General features: G+C 50.7%; 1 protein-coding gene across 4 annotated transcripts in view; it reads right to left on the bottom strand.

Annotated features, from left to right (window-relative positions):
* The window catches only part of ZNF667 (zinc finger protein 667), a 34,206-nt gene extending 31,226 nt beyond the window's left edge, over positions 1-2,980 (bottom strand). For 3 of the 4 annotated variants that reach the window (XM_075993276.1, XM_075993277.1, XM_012757794.3), the window contains exon 1: positions 1,130-2,980. The gene's annotated coding sequence lies outside the window, so the exon portion shown is untranslated. The remainder of the gene's footprint in view (positions 1-1,129) is intronic. The other variant, XM_075993278.1, reaches the window with a different exon arrangement.
* Positions 2,981-19,469: the final 16,489 nt, after the last annotated feature.

Genomic DNA, 19,469 nt, shown 5'->3' with positions numbered 1-19,469 from the left:
AGGCCTGCTTTCCTTCTGGAAGTCTGGAACTTTGGCACCTGCCAGGCAGAGGCTGTCGACCTGTGGCCAGCTCACAGTAACGAGCCTGGACACCGAGTCTCCAGCTGGTGTGCCTGGCGGACAACACTGCACACGCGTTAACTCATTACTGGGGGGGGGAGATTAGCGTGTCCCAGGGGATTAGTGTATTCCATGGGATTCCACTTGGGTGAGGACTCCTGGGAGCCTGCTGGCTTTCCCAGGACTCTGTCCTACAAACCTTTTCTCTTTGCCTATACTGCTTTGTGTCCCTCTGCTGTAAAAAATCGCAGCTAAGTATGACTGCAGGCTGCGACCTGGGAGGCGGCTGTATCAGCCTCACACAGCCGGACCAATGAGCAGCCGGTTCTGCCACAGACGGGGCTGAGGCGGCGCGGAGCAGCTGGAGGCGGGGCTCCCCGCCACTCCTGAGCCACACCCACCTCCTCTGGTACTCTCACTGGGCGGGAGGGTGGAGCCCCCAGCCCTTGAGCCACCATCCATGAGGGCCCTTAAATTACACTGCGCCACGCAGGCCGCGCCACACTGAGTGGGTGCCTGGGTTGGCCTGCCTGCGGCTGGGGTGGGGGACCAAGGAAAGGGAGGAATTAGTGCCTGCGGTGGACCAGAGGCATGCCCCCCAAAAGATAGCCACATCCTGATCGAGAACCCATGAAGGTAGCTCTTATACAGCAAAAGACTTTGCCAATGTGATTAAGTTAAGGATCTTGGCGGTCAACAATTAGTTTTTCCTCTAATCTCACAACCACAACCGCCATCGACACAACAGACCTCCGTGAACACATAAATGTGGGGATGTCACCCTACGCATCTACCCACCAAGACAACCCGCAATTCTGCAGTGGAGGCCGGCTGGGGGTCCTCCAACTCCATTCCGGCGCTACCTAGGAATGGCGTCAGATCCCACAGACCGAGGGCTCCGTCCCCGGGGCCGTCCCTCTCGCCACCCCCAGACACCAGGGGCCAGTCCAGGCCTCCAGAATTTCTGATCGACTGGCTCCACGTTGGGGTTCCCCAATCCAATCCCCCCTTAGGGTTCAGTTAATTTGCTAAAATAGCTCACGGAACTCGGGGTAATACGGATGCTTACCGATTTATTGTAAAGGATATTACAAAGGTAAAGGATTTATCATAAAGGATATCGCAAGACGAAGAGATGCGCAGAACGCGGAGCCACCATGCCAGCCCTGGAGCGCCAGCCTGCAGGATCCTTCCAGCGCCAGGCGGACCGGAAGCTCGCCCGACGCTCCCTTCGGGTTTCTATGGAGGCGCCACTGCGTAACACGGACGCGCCATGACGTTGCCATGATTGACCGGACCACGGGCCACTGGTGATCCGCTCAGTCCCCAGCCCCTCTCTCCTCCCTCCCACCCCACGCCGGTCCTTCCGGTGGCCAGCTCATTAGCATATGGACATACGCCACTTGGAGACTCCATGGATTTTAGGAGTTGCGTATCAGGAAATAGAGCCAAAGCCCAGACGCGGTATTTCGCGATACCACGATCCTGGATCGCCCCAGTGGGCTCCTTTTCAGCAGAAGGCGCAGGGCCAGAGTCGGAGCACGGAGGATGCTACGCGTCTGGCTCCGAGGATGGAGGAAGGGCCCCGGCCCCTGCGGCACCTGGCATACTCTGCCTTCTAGGGCCGTAAGGGGATACATTAGTGTCATCGGAAGCCATTAAGTTTGTGGTAATGTGTCACAGCAGCCGCAGGCGATGAACACGGCGACCCTTCCGCCATTTCTCCCAGTCCTCGGGCCCAATAAATAGGCTTCTTTTGCGTTGTCAGTGACCCGCTGCTGAAAAAACGTGTCATTCATTCAGGGCAGTGATGGCGAGATGGAAAGGTGGCTGGTGATCGCTGGCGCTGGCCTGGGAGGTCCCCCCAAGAGGCAGAAAGGAGCCCTGATGCCATCCCTACTCAGGTACACACTACGGGTCCAGACACCGACGTCTGACAGAGGCTCGGAGCCCTGCTTAGTTTTAGCCAGGCTTGGAGGGCAGGGTGGGGCAACCCCCCAGCTCAGCAGTGACCAACTGATCTCACTAGCTGTGTTACCTTGGGCAAGTCACTCAACCTCTCTGTGCGGTAGTTTCCTCATTTAGTAGGGACAATACAGAACTTCTGGGGTTGTGAGGATAAAGAGGAGTCAAACTCGGATCCTACAACCCCCCCTTCCCCCGCCCCAAACTGGTGCTTCCTTGCTAGTCCCTGGATGGGCTGACACACACCATGCCTCAGTCCCTCACTCCCTTCAGCCTGGCTCAAACCTCGCCTCCTCAGAGAGCCTCACCCTGGCCAGTTCAACAGTGCAACCTGCCCTTGCCCCATCTACCCACCACCGCCGATCTCTTTTACCCCATCCAGATTTTTCGCTTTACCATAGCTCTTATCATGGTCTAACATGCCACAGAAAATGCTCACTTATTACATGTAGTGATCACTGTCTTCTGTCTCCACCGACCCACACATCCAGGATGGGGCTGCGTGGATCCCAAGTGTCTGGACCAGCAACAGGTATGGGGGAGGGGCTGGTTAACTGTTGCTCATTAAAGGACTGAATGGCCCCACAGTAGGAATTAACTTTCTTTACCGTCACTTCTTCAAAGAGACTTCCTTACCCCCCCCCCAGGCCAAGGTAGGTGCCTCTTCCACTGGCACCAGGTGCCATTTCTTTAAGTGGGAAACAAATCCAGTTGTTACCACATTTGCCTTCTGCCTTTACCCCTTGTCCTCCACTGGACACTGTGCTTTGATCAACGTTCTTGGGTGTGTAGCTGTGACCTTGAGGAAGTTACTGAACCTTGCTGAGCGGTTACCACCCTCCTTTATATCTGCAAAGGGAGGACTGTCTGCTGCTGTCATGAGGATGAGATGAAATCGTGTCAGTCAGTGCTCCATTAAGGTAAGCTGTATGTACCAATATCATCATTGCTGTAGATGGTATGAGTGCCGCGCGGGGCCGGTTCTGTGAGCTGAGTTTGGGAAAAAGGCCAGGTTTACTGTTCTCTGTCCACGTGCTGTGTAAGAGTTCAGGTGTGTGTGTTGAATGCGATCAATGCTCAAGTGGCAACATCACCTGCTTGGTTAATAATAATGATGAGGCCAGGCATAGTGGCTCAGGTCTGTAATCCCAGCACTTTGGGAGACCAAGGTGGGTGGATTGCTTGAGACCAGTAGTTCAAGACCAGCCTGGGCATCAAAGCAAGCCCCCATCTCCCAAAAATATAAAAATCAGCTGAGTGTGATGACGCATACCTATAGTTCCAGCTACTTGGGAGTTTGAAGCAGGAGGATTGCTTGGGGTCAGGAGTTTAAGGCTGCAGTGAGCTGTGATTGCACCATTGCACTCCATCCTGGGCAATAGAGTGAGACCCTGTTTCAAAAAAACAAAACAAAATAAATAAATTAAAATAAATAAATGAGAAGGAAAGCTGCATTGGATATTTTGAATGTGATATATAATCCCCTTTAATTTTTAAAGCAAACCAGCCATACGGGGTTCATTTTCTATATTGAGGATGAGAGAGGGAAGAAGACCTGCCTGTGGTGACAGGGCTTTGACTCATGGAGCCTAGATTTGAGCCCTATCCACAAGTGGCACACTCTGCCCTCCTCGTGCAGCATACGAATCCACTGTTCTCCCTGGCAGGGTCCAAGAGGCATCAGTGTGGTGAACAGCTTCCTGAGAATATCCCTGTAGTTTATCTTTGTTATAGCAGAGAGCCCCAGGACTTGGGGAAAGTTAGAGCTCACCATGTTCAGGTTGAGGAGTTGTGGCTCAGTGACCATCTGAGTGGCCTGGCCTTCAATTTTCTGGCTGCTCTAAGCAAGGTCTGCCTCATGCAGAAATTGGGACCAAAGGGCCTGGTCTAGAGTCCTGGACTTCTGAATTCTGAGCACTCTGTATTAGACACCAGGGCAGTGGTATGCTGGTGAATGTTTAACAAGCAGTTTGGATGGGGAATGTTGGCTTTGAGACTGAAGTGCTGCTCTTTGCCTGGGAATTCTTAAACTTTTAACTAATATCCTGGAATAGTGGAGGAGGGTTAATGCCTATCTCTCTGGTCTGTTAACAGAAAGAACATGGGCTTTGCACACGCATGTTAGGCCTGCCACTTCCCTGGGAGCAGATCTTGTTCCCTCACTTGTAGGGTAGGGCTCCAGGTGGCCCTATTGCAGGGAAGTGCAGCTGTGAAGACTGCTTTCAGTAAGATATCCAAGCACAGGTCATCTGCATCCTCCCCTCCCTGATCCAAATAATTTTTCTCATTCCCACAAGCTCTAAAGGACCCAGGGGTGCCGCAGGCACTCAGAGTTGTAGCTCTCAACCCTGTGTGTCCAGTAGAGTCTCTTGGGAGCTAATAAATAGCAATGGCTGTGTACCATGCCCGGCCACTTACACCAGAATCTCTGGGAACTGAGTCTGGGCCTTTTATTCTAATCTTTTTAAAAGCTTTCCAAGGTGATATCAATGCAAAATTATAGGTTAGAATCACTGTCTCAGGGGCAGGACTGGAGATCAGACCTCTCTCTGCTGAGGCCCACACCTTACCACTGGAAAAGTCTTTCATAAGCTCAAAGCCAAACTCTTAGATTCCCCAGTCAAGGGATTCCAAAGAAGTCACCAATGGTGGCCGTCCCTGGCTCAGGAGTTGACTGAGATGCCCATGGAAAGTTTAGATGTTGATTCTGAAAATAGCACCTGCCATCACCCTGTAATCCTTCCACCCTGCTTTATTTTTCAAAATACTTATCACCACCTATTGTAGATTTACTGTTGTTTCTCCTACTAAATGCAAGCTCAGTTGGTTAGGAACCTTGTCTGTGTTGACCAGAGACCAGCATGGTGCCCTACTCATGGTAGGCACTCAACTACTGAATGAATCAATGTGTCTTGGAGCCTACCCAGCTGCAGACCTTTCTTGTCATCTCAAACGCTATCCCTTTATCCTCTCCTCCTGTCCCACTTTCCCCAGGCCCCTTGCTCTCCTATCTTTATGCCTTGAGTTTGTCCAGGGTGTGCCTGCATTACGTCCTCTACAGCAGTGATTCTCAACTGGGGTGATTTTGCCCTCCAGGGGACACTTAGCAGTGTCTGGAAACATTTTTGCTCATCACAACTGGGTGGGGGATGTTACTGGTATCTGGTGGGTAGAGCACACAGATGCTGCTCAACATCCTATAATACATGGGATAGCTCCCCTCCCAATCCCTAACAAAAAATTATCTGGCCCAAAATGCCCTTAGTACTGAGGCTGAGAAGTCCTGCTCTGCAAAGAGACATTCCCAGACCTCTATGTTATATGGAAACACTCCTTAGTCCCTGCTACTTCCCAGTTCTGGTCCTCACCCCGCAGGCTCCCTAGAGCTACCCAGGAAGACCTTCTGTTACTGGCCCCACCTTCTCTGTCCCACCATTGCCCTCCCGGTGTCCTGGCCAGAAAATTCTAAATCTAAGCCCTGATCTAGACTTTATTTGACCTCTGGACCTGAAACCTTTACTCTGGAACTTTATTTATTTATTTATTTATTTTGAGCCAGAGTCTCGCTTTGTTGTCCAGGCTAGAGTGAGTGCCGTGGCGTCAGCCTAGCTCACAGCAACCTCAATCTCCTGGGCTCGAGCGATCCTTCTGCCTCAGCCTCCCGAGTAGCTGGGACTACAGGCATGTGCCACCATGCCCGGCTAATTTTTTATATATATATCAGTTGGCCAATTAATTTCTTTCTATTTATAGTAGAGATGGGGTCTCGCTGTTGCTCAGGCTGGTTTTGAACTCCTGACCTTGAGTGATTCGCCCGCCTCGGCCTCCCAGAGAGCTAGGATTACAGGTGTGAGCCACCGCGCCCGGCCATGGAACTTATATTTTTTATTTTCTACCTATGGATTTTATTCTCTAAGCGTGGGATCCCTGCAGTTACTATGCTAATAATAAGAACAATGACCATTTATATGTCACTTCCTGTCTGCCAGGCACTGTTCTACTTAATGCTGACCATAAGCCTGAGGCTGGTTCTGTTATTAACCCTGTTTGCAGGTGAAACTGAGGTGTGCAGATCTAAGTAAGCTCTCCCAAAGTCACACAACTAGTGAGTGGCACAACCAGGAGTCAATGCTAGGCAGTGGGGCCCAGAGTCCATGCTCTTAATCATGTGTATGGAGACACAACTATATGCAGCCTTGGATCCCAGAGGCGAGGTGGGCTCTGCCCTCCCTTCAAATGCACATTCATGCAGAAACAGACAATGCAGGTGTTCGGCTATCGGGGGCACCAGTGTTCAACTGGGAGATGGTCATATCCTCTGCTATGAGGACGAAGAACATCCGGTCCCAAGTTCACAGACACAAACTTCCAAGATTCACCATTACACCCCTACCTCTGTACTGCATCACAGAAAAATGACCACCAGCACTATAACTAGCATCCACACAGAGAGTGCTCTATATGTGCCAAGCTCCTGTGGGGTGTTTCAGCTGTGCTATCACATTTAATAGCACCCAGGCAGATGCTATTATGTTCCTATTTCACCCAGGAGGAAAATCTTGCACAAATGAAGTTTCCAGAGTAGCCCACCACACCTGCCATTATCCCTATGAAGACCCTCGTTTCCACAGTTACAGTGAGATATACACCAGATGGCACAATCACAGTCACACACTGCCATACACAACCACAAAGCCACTGACACTTGTGAAGACACCGAGTCAAATCACAGTCGTCCAACTACGATAAACAGCCACATCAGTCTGCAACACACACATTGGCTCCCAACAACAGAAATCTTCAGAGCCACACTCACACACCACCCCCAGCTCCCTACAGGCTCTACTGTTTCCTTATGCAAATGCCACTGATCACGTAGTGATGTATAAAACGTGGTCCGGAGACACCGCGCCCTTCACCATACAGGTCAACTCTAACACACGGAGACACCGACCCATCTCACCTCAACCTGGAGTCCACTACGCAATCACAGACACACAACCCCACAATCACGGCCACAGGCGCACAAGCCCCAAGAGTCACAGAGGCACAACTGCACGCACACCACCCAGCGCAGGTGCACGCCCCACGCGTGCTCGGGCGCGCAGCCCCGCGCTCTCAGAAACACGCCCCACACACTCGCAGTCGCCCTCACCCCGTCCCCGGGTCTGGCGCCCACCGTGACAGCTGCGGAGGAGCCGCACGCTCTCGCACCCCCGCCCCTGCGCACCACCCCGGGGCCCCCGCGCGTCCCTGGGCCCCCGCGCGGGCCCCGCCCCAGGCGTCCGGGAGCGCGAGGCCCCGCCCCCAAACAAGGCCACGCGGCGCGCGCTCCCGCCTCTCCGGGACCGGTCCGTTAGGCCCCGCCCCCTCGCGACGCGTCGCAGCACGCGAGCACGTTCACGCAAACAGGAGTCCCCGGGAGGGAACGCCGCCCCACGCACCCGCCCTCCGCGGCAGCGCGCACTGGCGCGCCCCGGGCCTCACTTGCACCTCTTCACGAAGGTATGAGCACCTACTCAGGTGCTAGGGCCCTTCCTTGAGCTCTTTTGCCAAACACAACCTCCCCAATTCGCTGCCCTCCCCGGCATGTTCCCGTTTGGGGCTTAACGTCCCACCACCCGCAGCCCGGACCGCGAGTTCAGCGCTTTGGACTCGGGCATGGATGCGCGCGTCTGCGCGTGCGCACTGCGAGCTCAGCCTGCAACTCCCAGAAGCCTCCGCGGCCTGGCTGTGGCCGGCCGCACCAGAACGTGAGTGGAGAGGGCTTGGGCTGCGCTGCTCCCGTCTGCCGGCCGGAGACGAAGTGATTCTGGAGAGGGCCGGAGGGACGTTCCTTCTGGCCAGGAGTGTGGACTCTCACCTGCGCCTTTTTGAGAAGCCCTAGCGTCCTTTGCGCGGCGCCCGGACTGCACTTCCCAGGAGCTCCCGCGGCCAGTGTCCATTCCGTGTCGTGTTGCGCCTGCGCCGTCGGGGGGCGGCCTCGGCGTGAGGCGGCGGCCAGGTGAGACTCGGACCCCGCGGGATGAACGGGGCGGTGGCGAGGCTGGCGGGGCTGCGCTGCGCTGCGGCAGGAGTGAGGCGGGGCCCGGGAGGGGGCGGAGGGGTCCAGGGTTGCCGGCCGCGGCGGCGCGTGAGGCGACCACTGCGTGATTGTGAGTCTCTGTGAGAGAAGGTGTGAGGCGTGACCTCGCCTTGGCCAAAAGCGGGGTCCCCGCTTTTGATTGTGCGTTTGTGTATGTGAAACCCAGATTGTGTTATTGTGGATATGTGTGCGAAAGTGCGTTTCCGTATAAGTGCGTATGTGACCCAGTTTTTGTAGTTTGTGCCCTCCCTTATATGTATGTGAGACCCAGCTTTTCTGGCTGTGTACGTGGGGAGGGGCCCAGATTTTGAATATATATTTGTTTAATCCGCTTTTCCATCAGGGTAGAATTGAGTAGTGCAACAGAGATGCTATAGCCCCACAAAGCCTAAAATTTCTACTGTCTAACGCTTTAGAGCCCAGTTTGTGTGGTTGTGTATTCTGTGTGTGTGTGTAGCCACTGATAGTGAATGTGTGTGCTTCTATATGTGTGTGTGCCACCCAGTTTTTGTGGTGTGTGCACTGTCTTGGGAACCACTCATTTTGAACACGTAGGCTGGTGAATGTTTACATATAGTCTATGGCTAGTTTTGCACAATGGCACAATTAGTAGTTGCAACAGAGATCTTTTTTTTTTTTCTTTTGAGACAGTCTCTCACTTTGTTGCTCAGGCTAGAGTGAGTGCCGTGGCGTCAGCCTAGCTCACAGCAACCTCAAACTCCTGGGCTCAAGCAGCAATCCTCCTGCCTCAGCCTCCCAAGTAGCAGTGACTACAGGCATTGCCCACCATGCCAGGCTAATATTTTGTATATATATTTTTAGTTGGTCAATTAATTTCTTTCTATTTTTAGTAGAGATGGGGTCTGGCTCAGGCTGGTTTCGAACTCCTTACCTCGAGCAGTCTGCCTGCCTTGGCCTCCCAGAGTGCTAGGATTACAGGCGTGAGCCACCACGCCCGGCCTGCAACAGAGATCTTATGACCCACAGGCCTAAAATATTATCTGATTCTTTTGAACTCAGATTTTGTGTTGTGTGTATATGTTTGTGTAAGACTAAGTTACTGTGGTTGTGTATGGGAAGCTACTGTTTGTGACCGTGTGTGTACCTGCCTTTATGTGGAGACCCAGTTTTTGTGGTTGTATAGGTGTGCATATGTGTGAGGGAAACCCAGGGCTTATAGTTTCGTTCATGTGATTCTATGAGTGAGGAAGTTTTGGGTACAAGGTACTAGGGTAAATTTGTGAGGAACACGTTTTAGTTTCCCATTTCAATGATTAGGTGGTGATAATAATAAAAATATCGGCTAACAGGTATTTCTGGCTTTTACTATTACTCCTGTCAGCACTATGACTGTTAGTAGTGCTTAACTGATTGCTGATCCTAGTCAAAAGCGGTTTTTTTTCTACTTAAGGTTTTCTTTAATCCTTTTAACCTTCTTCTGAGTTGTTTCAACAAAAATCTCCAGCTTTCAAATGTGTGAACTTGTAAAACAGGAATGAGAGCAGGAATGACTCCATGACAGGCTGCACTTCCTGGAGTAGGCCTAAGTTTAGGTTTCCCCGGACTTCGCCTACTACAGCCTTCCCCGAAATGATGTGCACCTGTGCACCGCTTTTGAAGGAGCCGATCAGGAGCCCACACGATCAGCCACTTTTAAAGGAACCAATGGTCTAAGGGGGGAGAGGGGGAAGGTGTACCCAGAGTGTATAACTTGCAGAAAAGTATAAAAGCTTGACTTATACCCCAGGGCTCGGTCCTGGTTCATAGGGAGGCCACTGCGTTGGTGCTCCAGGACCTGGACCCTAGCTCGAGCTAGCCAATAAACTCCTTTGTGCTTTGCAGCCTCAGCGATTCTGCCTCTCTGTTCCTGAGGCCGAAGGAAACCGGCTCTAACAAACTGAGGCACAGGGACATTAAGTTACACACCTAAGGTAACACAGCTAGAAAGGGTCAGAGCTGATTTTGAATCCAGGTCTTTCTGACTTCAAAGGCCCTACTCTTTCTATCTCTTCAGGGTGTGTAAGGTGTTTTTTGTTTGTTTGTTTGTTTGTTTTTTGTGGGCTGGGAGATTATTCTGAGTATCTGATAGTGCTAGAACAAGAGGTGTGGCTGAGATATTCAAGAAACCTCAGAATAAATCTCTTCCTCACACCATATTTCCTTAGTGGGGAACCCCAAATCTTTATATGACAGAATAGGGACTTTGTCCCACCTGGGTCAAATGTCAGCTCTGACTCTGGTGTGGCCTTGGGCAAGCTGTTGTCCCTCTGAGCAGGTGGACATGCTGCTGGCATTAACTGGCAGTGTACACACTCCTCGGTCCCCACCCTACCCATTAGTTCTTGGTGCTGGGCGGACAGAAAACCCAAGCGTTCAGCTGCTTCAGCAAGTGTACATTTTATTACAGAAACTGGGGAGGGCTGTGACAAGGCTGTGGGGAAGAGCAGGGGACACCCCTGCAGACACTAAGTTCTCTGGACCCCCAGAGGCACCTTCCCGCCAGCCCCAGGCAGAGGGTGTCAGTCCTTTTGCAAGAAGACCCCACTCTTCACCCCACATGGACAGTCCAGGGCACGGAGAGCTTTCCGAGGAGGTGACAGCACCTGGGACATGGAGGCCATGGATGGACATGGAGGCTGAGATGAAGCAGGGTCACTAGAAAGAACAGCAGGGGTCATTTCTAAAGAAGGAAAGAGAGAGAAGTATTGGTGGTTTTTCTCCACACATTCTCACACTCTTTGCCTTGTGCGCCCACCTGGCCCTGGGGCTCTGCAAGACCAGCCCCACCACCTCCGCTGGCCTCGTCCCTCTGCCCTGCCAGGGTGTCCACAGGCTGGGGCGCACTTCCCGCAGGTCCTGCAGCCTGGTTCCATCCTGTCATGCCTTCTAACCACCTGGTGGGGGCAGCCACACCCTCAGGTTCCCCTCTTTAATTCTTTGGTTGGGTTTTTTTTTTTTTTTTTTTTTGGAAATTGTTGAGGCAAATGCACATAACATAAAAGTCACCATCTTAACCATCCCCAAAAGAAACTCATTAGGTGGTGACTCCTGTTTGCACCTTCCCTCTCAGCCCTTGGCAATCTGCCTTCTGTCTCTATGAATTTGCCTAATCTGGATATTTCCTACAAATGGAATCACACACTATGACCTTTTTTGTCCAGCGTCTTTCACTCAGCATAAAGCTTTCAAGGTTCAGCCATGTTGCAGCATGTGTCAGCACTTCATTCCTTTTTAATGGCTGAGTAATAGCCTATGTAGGAATGTGCCATGTTTTGTTTATCCATTCATCAGTTGATGGGCAGGGCCACAACCATCCATTTGTGTATTATCTGTGGCTGCTTTGGGTGACAGCAGCAGCGTTGACCAGGTGGCTTGCCAGAAATATTTGTTATTTGGTCCTTCCTGGAGAAAGTTTGCCAACCTCTGGCCTCATGGGTTGCATATGACAGATGGACACTGTCATATGAAAATAAAAATGTGAAATGACTAATTCTTTAAAGTATGGTTGGAGAGAGCCTGAAACTCCATTCAACGCCATTCATTTTATTCAGCTGTCCTCCCAGTGGGGTCTAAAGAACTCTGGAAACAAAACCATGCTGAGGTGAATCTTGAGTTCTCTAGGCAGACAAGAGGCAGTGAAGGCTGTTCCCAGCAGAGGGACCAACACGTGCAATGGCATAAAGGAGTGGGAAAATGTGGTGTTCTCAGGGGGAATCACAAATGGGTTAATGTGGATGGAATGTGGGTGGGGTGGAGGGAGACATGTGGAGAAAAGCTTGGAAAGGCAGGAAAGGTCTGGAGGCTGAGAGTCCTTGGGTACCATGCTGAGGAGCTGGACTTGACCACATAGTGCAGCGTCTTCCTACCATGTTCTGTGAGGCCCCGGGATCTTCTAGGGCTTCCACAAAGGTTTGCTTTGATTCTCATTTCAAAAATGAAACTATTTTTTAAAGCTGTGATTAAAATACAGCACATGCACTAAAATTTTTCATTTATTGGACACCTCTATCAACCTGTTGCATGTTTTTCACGTACACCTTGGAAGAATCTATTAACTGAAGGCAAGCTGTTATCATTTGCAACAACTTATCTCTGTGGGGTAAGATTGTCCTCCTTATAGAATAAGCAAAAGAAAACACTGAAAGAAACGGGGCAATATAGACTGATATAAGACAGCAAAGGCCATCTGCAATCTCTCTGCTTGAAAATCTCATTAGCTGGCTTCATAATAAGTAAATGTCACACAGTTAATCTTATTAAAAGTTTTTTGTTTTTTTTTTTCTTTTTAAACAGGATCTTGCTCTATCGCCCAGGCTAGAGTGCAGTGGCATTATCATAGCTCGTTGCAACGTCAAACTTCTGTATTCAGGCAGTCCTCCTGCCTCAGCCTCCAGAGTATCTTGGACTACAAGAGTGCACCACCACACCTGGCTTAATTTGTCTATATTTTTTGTAGAAACAGTGTCTTGCCATGTTGCTCTGGCTGATCTTGAACTCCTGGGCTTGAACATTCCTTCCATCTTGGCCTCCCAAAGTGCTAGGATTATAGGCATGAGCCACCACACCCAGCCTTGAAAAGTGTTTTTGGTAATCAAAAGCAACTTTGAGTCTTTTATATATTGGGATTCCATGTAAGATTTCATTAGAAAAGTGTTGCGGTTTTATTTTCTTTAAAAGTTTAAAAACCACTGATATAGCTGATGAGGTTCCACTGCTGGGATTTATGCTGGACTCATTGGGGGGGGGGGTGGCGCTGTCACATAATTTAGTTTGCATTTCTTAATAAAAGCACTCTGGCTGGTGGGGAAAGGAAGAATGAAAGGTGGGCAGTGCAAGAGAGCCCAGGGAGGAGGCTGTTTGTAGTCACTGAGGGAAGAGAAATCTCATACTGTCTACTTACCTTAGCCTCATCCAAGCTACAGTCATCTCATGGAAACTGAGTAGCTTCTTAACTAATTTCTGTACTTTACTCCAAATCGCTGGAACCTGTCCCTTGCCTACTCACAACCTTTCAGTGGCTTCCCATGGCTTTTAGGATTGGGTCCAAAATGCTTGCATGGTTGTCCAGGTCCGAGGGGTCTGCTTGTACTCACCACCCAACCCCCTCCTCCTTCTCCAGCCTCCATCCTTCTTTTTGACTTCAAGCATGTCTGGGCCACTTTCCAACCCAGGCCTTTGCACAAGCTAGTACCTTCACCTGGAGTCTCTTGTACCTGCTTTCTGTCTGTCCAACTACCTCCCATTCTCAGATCAGTGTTGCTTTTCTAAAGAGGCTTTCCTTGACCACCCAACAATCCACAGTGGGGTTCTTCCATTTTCTTTCTCATAACATCCTGTGCTTTTCCTCTGTAGCTCTAAGTATCACCTGTAATCATCTATTTATTTGTTTTATATCTGTCTGCCCCATTCACCACTGAATCCAGGATCCATCGATGAGTAGCTGCTCAATAAAAATTTATTGAGTGAGTTCCTTGATAAGTTAAACCTGGAATTGTCACGTGACCCAGCAATTCCTCATCTAGGTATGTACCCAAAAGAATGTAAAACAGATACTCAAAAACTCATACAGGAACGTTCATGGCAGCACCATGTGCAATAGCCAAAAGGTGGAGAGAACCCAATGTCCTTCAGCTGATAAATGGATAAACAAGATGTGGTTAGCAATGGGATATTATTCATGAGTAAAAAGGAACAAAGTACTGATAACGTGGTACAACATGGGTGAATCTTGGAAATACTATGCTAGACATAACAACACCAGGCACAGAGGCTGCATGATTCCTTTATATGAAGAGTCCAGAATAGGCAAGTCTGCAGAGACAGTGGATTAGTGGTTGCCAGGGACAGAGGGGAGAGACTACTCTATAATGGATACAGAGCTTCCTCTTGGGATGACAAAAAATTTCTGGAAATAGATAGTGGCTATGATTGGACAATATTGTGACTGTTCTTATTATCACTAATGGTAAAATTTTATGTTGTACATATTTTGCCACCATTTCTAAAAATCCAAAAGAAAAATTTATTGAGGGGATTCATAAATGAATTCTTCCAGCTCTGCGTGAGCCCATTGTGTGCATTGTGCTCCATGGGCCATGTCAGGCAGCCACTTGAAATTCAACTTGGGACTTTTCACACAATTCTGCAATTCTATTATGATCGCAGCTTCCAAACCCACCTGGGTCCCCTACCTCAAACGCTGGGTGATTGGGATGAAGCTCTCCCCACCCCGACCCACCACACCCCTGCCGCAGCATACCTGATGTCCAGGTCCGGGTTACAGTAGTGGCAGTAGCACTTGGGAGATAGACAAGGAAGCAAACCGGGAAAAGAGAAAACAGCAGAGGTGAGGCAGCAAGCTTCTTCTCCCTTTCTCCACACTCTTTCCTTTTTCATCCTTTCTGCCCTCCTTCTCCACCCCTTCCCTCTTGTTGTGACACCCCATGGTCTTGCTGGTCTGTTCCACCCCACAGCTTCTGCTCCTCTTCATCCCCAGAAACAGCACCATCCCCAGAGCTGGGGTTTCTGAAACCCAGCACCTCTGGCATTTCAACCAGCACCATTCTTTGTTATGCTGAGCTGTCCTGGGCAATGCAGGATGTTGAGCAGCATCCCTGGACTTGACCCCCTGGGTGCCAGCGTCACTTCCTCTTGGTGTGACAGCCACACAAGGCTTCGGACCCTACTGAGGGTCCCTGGGGTGGCAAAGTCACCCATGTTTGAGAATCACCAGTCTACCAAGGGCTCAAGTCAGAGTCTGGGGCCCATCTCCTAGGTTTGTCCATTTCCTCTGTCCCTCACACCCAATTCATCAGTAGTTCTGCTGTAGAACCACTCACCGCACAACTGTCATCCGTACCAGCCACCCAGTCCCCACCATGTGGACACCCCTCCTAATCTGCTTCCACCCACTCCCCACACGCAGCACCCAGAGTTACCCTTTCGCAACTCAAATTGGAGGTCGCTGAGGCTTTCTGTCAAACTTGGAATAAAAGCATCCTTGCTGTGGTCTACAAGAACCCCACGTGACTGGACTCTCAGATCACACTGATTCTCCTGGGGTCCCCCAGGGTGCAAGCTGTTCCTACCTTAGGGCCTATGGTGCACGTTTGCTTTGCTTCTGGCAGCTGTTGTCCCCAGGCATTCCCACAGCAGGACCCTCCTCCTCCTCTCTCCATCCAAACATGCCTGCCCAGGGAAAGCCGCCCGGCTGCGTGCTCTGTGATGTCACCCTGAGTTCATTTAGTGGAGCTTGCTGCTCGTGTCCTCCTGGTCCCCCTGTACTTACTGTGTGTGCCCTGTGAGCTCAGGGGCCCTGTGGTTTTGTCCTCTGCATCCCCAGCATCTGGCACAGGGCCGCTACCCCACAGGAATGGTTGAGGAGTGAGTGAGTGCATGGATGAGTGGATGGCAACTTGCCAGGTCCAACACTGTGCCCTGCTGTCTTCTCCAACGCTTTGCACGTCGTGTTCCCGCCTCCTGGAAGGCTTTCCCCTTGCCCCCTTCAACTGGCCAATCCCATTCATCCTTAAGACATAGGGGAGCTGTCTCCTTCAGGAAGCCCACCCTTCCCTTGAGAGCCCACCTCCCGCTAGCACGCCGCCAGAGGGGCCTATGAAACGCCACCCTCGCCTGGCAGCCCGGCTCGCTCTCCTGCCTGTCTCCCTAACAGGACTAGGACCTGCTTGAAGCCAGCTCGGCCATCGTAGTCCCCAGCAATCAGTAGAAGACTTGGTCCTTACGAACCTCCCTTATGGCGGGTGGGGGGTGCACAGACACTGAGAACAGATGAGTGGAATCCTTTATGGGAAACTTGGGCTCTTGGTACGGAAGGGAGGGGTTTTCTCCCAGCCTGGGGGTGGGGGAGAGGAGAGAGGTTGTTGACAGAAGGGGTCTCCTCTCCTGCCTTTTGTACTTGGCACTTCCTAGGCCCCCTCCTTGCCTCTGTCTCCTCCTCCCCCTGCCCTTCTAATCCCCCCTCTCACCCCCTCCCTCTGCAGCACACGGGGTCCCTGGCGCTGGCCCCTTCTTACCCAGTCCCCCTTGTTGTAGGAGGTGAACAGGAAGGTCATCACCATGTAGGCACATTTCAAAAAGTTCCATCCATTCTTCCTCTTGGGAAGCAGTTTCTTGGGTGGGCTGGTGGCCAGGGCAGGCTTAACTGCAGAGGACAAGGGTGGTGACTCAGGCAGGCGGCCTTCACTTCTCCCCAAGAAGTTCCTGCCGTTTCTGAATCTCCATTCTGAGCTCCAAACCCACATCTGCACCTGCCCCCTGGGCTGAAATCTTGATCCACATCCATGGTTGTTGGGGCTTCCTCATTTGGTTTCCACCCTGTATCCTGGACAAACAGTTGGGAATCTTTCCTGCTCTCCCACACCTGCCTAGATTTCTCACCAGACCCCCTGTCCCCTCGATCCCCAGCTGGTGGCTCTCCTGATGACTGCATCTGCCTCCTGTGTCAGGCTTCCTCTTTCTCCACCCATCTTCCACATGGCTGCTAGAAGGATCTTTCTAGTACCCAAATCAGACCGCTTCACTTTGTTATTTTCAATCCTCATGTGATGTACAAAGGTTGTTTTTACTTACTCAACATTTTTTCCCTTGTCTTTTTGTTTTAAAAGTATTACATTCCAGAAAATTCAAAATTTTACAGGTAAACATACCTACTAAACAGGTCCCAAATCCAAAAATGAAACATTATCAGTGTAAAGGTAAATACAAGTGGAAAAACAAATTTCTCCCTGCCGAAAATTCAGGAAGAGACGACTCCTTGTCCTTTGTTCTCAGAGGATTTATTTTAGAAAATGTGTTATTGTTAAGTCTCTGTTTCTTTGAAGTGTATGAGAATCTTTTTAAAAAGCTAAATAAGCCTCTCGCTGATTTTATGACCTGGGATGTTTTTTCTCAAGGACCTTGTAGCCATCTCTTGGAAATGCAAACATCGAGGAAGACAGAGCCCTTTTCCCTCTCATACCTCAGGATGTTGGGTTTCCTTGGTAGCCATGAGCAGTATGGAAGGGGCAGGTGGCTTGAAGACTTTGGATGCCCTCAGGAAGACAGGCTCCCCCACACTGAAGTCCCCAGCCTTGACTCCCTGAAATCTTCTCTCCACAAGGCTTTGTTATGACCCAGGCAGAAGGCACTCACTGTCCTGTAGACAGGGAAAGGCACGACCCCATGCACTGACCTTCTTCCTTGCAGCCATTTGTTTGTTCTAAAAAGGAAGAAGAGGAGAAAGTAGAGGAGAAGCAGAAAGAGGGGGAGGGAGGAGGAATGAAAGAAAGAAAGAAAAGAAAGCATCAGTGAGTTTTGAAATGGATGGAGACCAAGCTGTAAACAGTGCTGCTTCTGGGTGCTTCAGAGGGGGAGAGAAGGGAGCACAGTCGGCCTCCTTGGCATCCCTCTGTCCAGGCACTCTGCTGCCCACGGCCCTTGGACACGCTGTTACTTTGCCTGGAATGCACTTCCTCCAGGTGTACACACATCCCTTCCCTCACCTCCTTCAAGTCTTTGCTCAAATATGACCTTTCTTGATCACCCTTTAAAAACTCACCCACCTCACACAGTCTCCCTCACTCTATTGTCTTCATAGGACAGAACAACATCCAGCAGAGTTGGAACCTACTTCCCCAGTGATTTCTTTCCTTTCACCTCTCATTGGAATACAAGTTCCACTTGGACACAGATTTATGTCTGTGTTACTCCCTACTGTATCTCCATCACCAAGAGTAAGACTTAGCACAGAGTAGCTACATTAATTCATATTTGTTGGATGGATAAAGACGTGTTAAACATTTGTGATGGCGATAAAAGAGTATGAGGTTTGATGGTATCTAAAGGCTCTTCTCACATTAAAAAAAGCTAATAACTATATTTCCATGCACATGAGTTAATGCAGACTCACCGTTCAACACCTGCAGGCTCAGCAAACCTGAGGAAGACAAGGACATGCAGATCGAATCACCAAAGACAGCATGATAAAGACTCCCAGACAGGCAGGTTCAATAAGAGCCCCCCAAGCTACTCCTCCCCTGAGAAGCCCGGCTGGGTCCCCTGGCACCTTCTCTTTGCCCTGTCCCTGCCGCCCCTCCCTCAGGACGTGGTGCACGTTGCAATTTAGCTGTTACGTGTCTTTCTCCCCCTTCAGACTAGGTGTGAGTATGGACGAACGAGCACGTGAGATTCATCCCTCAGGTCTGCGCCACCTGCAGGGTCCTGGCACAGACAAGCTTCCCACAAACCCAGGGCTGCATGCAGGGAGGCATTTACCGAGGATCTCTGATGTTGTCCACCCAGAGGGAAGTGGGCATCCAGGAGGCAAGACGGAGATTGGGGAGCAGGCAGGGTCCAAAGCGTGGAGTCCCAGGGGCCAGGAACGATGCGGCCACATGTAGGGGAAGCGTCACTCCGTCAGAGGAGGGAGACTGGGAGTGAAGGACAGGGAGCCCCCGTGGTCATGGCAAATGGTTAGGACTTGACTGGGGCGGACCCTGAGGGCCCCGTCCTGTGGGTCAGAGGGGAGCCTGACCCCTAGGAGGACTTGCCTAGGGGTGATCTCAGGCTGGGAAGGACCTCCCTCCCCAAGCCCCTTCCCTTGTATTCGACGTCACTGTGACGGGGGCAGCTTACGTCCCCCCTCCCCGTGTTGTTTCCTGAACTTATCTTTTATAACAACTTGATTGCAATATAATTCACATAATTTACAATTCACCCATTAAAAGTGTATAAGACAATATTTTTTAGTACATTTGGAGTTGTGCAACCATTGCCATGATCGGTTTTAGAACATTTTAATCACCCTAGAAGAAACCTTGCACCCATTAGCTGTCTCCTCCAAACCGTACCCATGAGCAGTCACCCCCGTGTCCCCTCACGTGCCTCTCTCACCTGTGATCCTAGGCAACCACTAAGCCACTTTCTCTGTCTGTGGATTTGTCTATTCTGGACACTTCATGTAAACAGAACCACACCCTATGTGGCTTTTGTGTCTGGCTTCTTTAACTGAGCATCATGTTTTCAAGGTTCACCCACGTCATAGCCTGTATTGGTGCTTCGTTTCTTCTCCTTTATGGCGGAATACCATCCTGCTGTGTGGGCCAGGCACGGTACCTTGCTCCTATAATCCCAGTGCTTTGGGAGGCCAAGGCAGGAGCACAACTTGAGGCCAGGAATTTGAGACCAGCCTGGGCAACATAGTGAGACCCATTTTTTACAAAAATAAAAAAATCAGCCATGTTTGGTGGTGCTGAGGTGGGAGGATTGCTTGAGGCCAGGAGTTAGAGGTTACAGTGGACTGTGATTATACCACTGCACTCCAGCCTGGGCCACAGAGTGGGACACTATCTAAAAAAAAAAA

The sequence above is a fragment of the Microcebus murinus genome, chromosome 16 (genome assembly GCF_040939455.1).
Source record: "Microcebus murinus isolate Inina chromosome 16, M.murinus_Inina_mat1.0, whole genome shotgun sequence".
In the NCBI taxonomy this organism is placed as follows: Eukaryota; Metazoa; Chordata; class Mammalia; order Primates; family Cheirogaleidae; genus Microcebus; species Microcebus murinus.
This window is presented reverse-complemented; position numbering and strand designations above follow the sequence as displayed.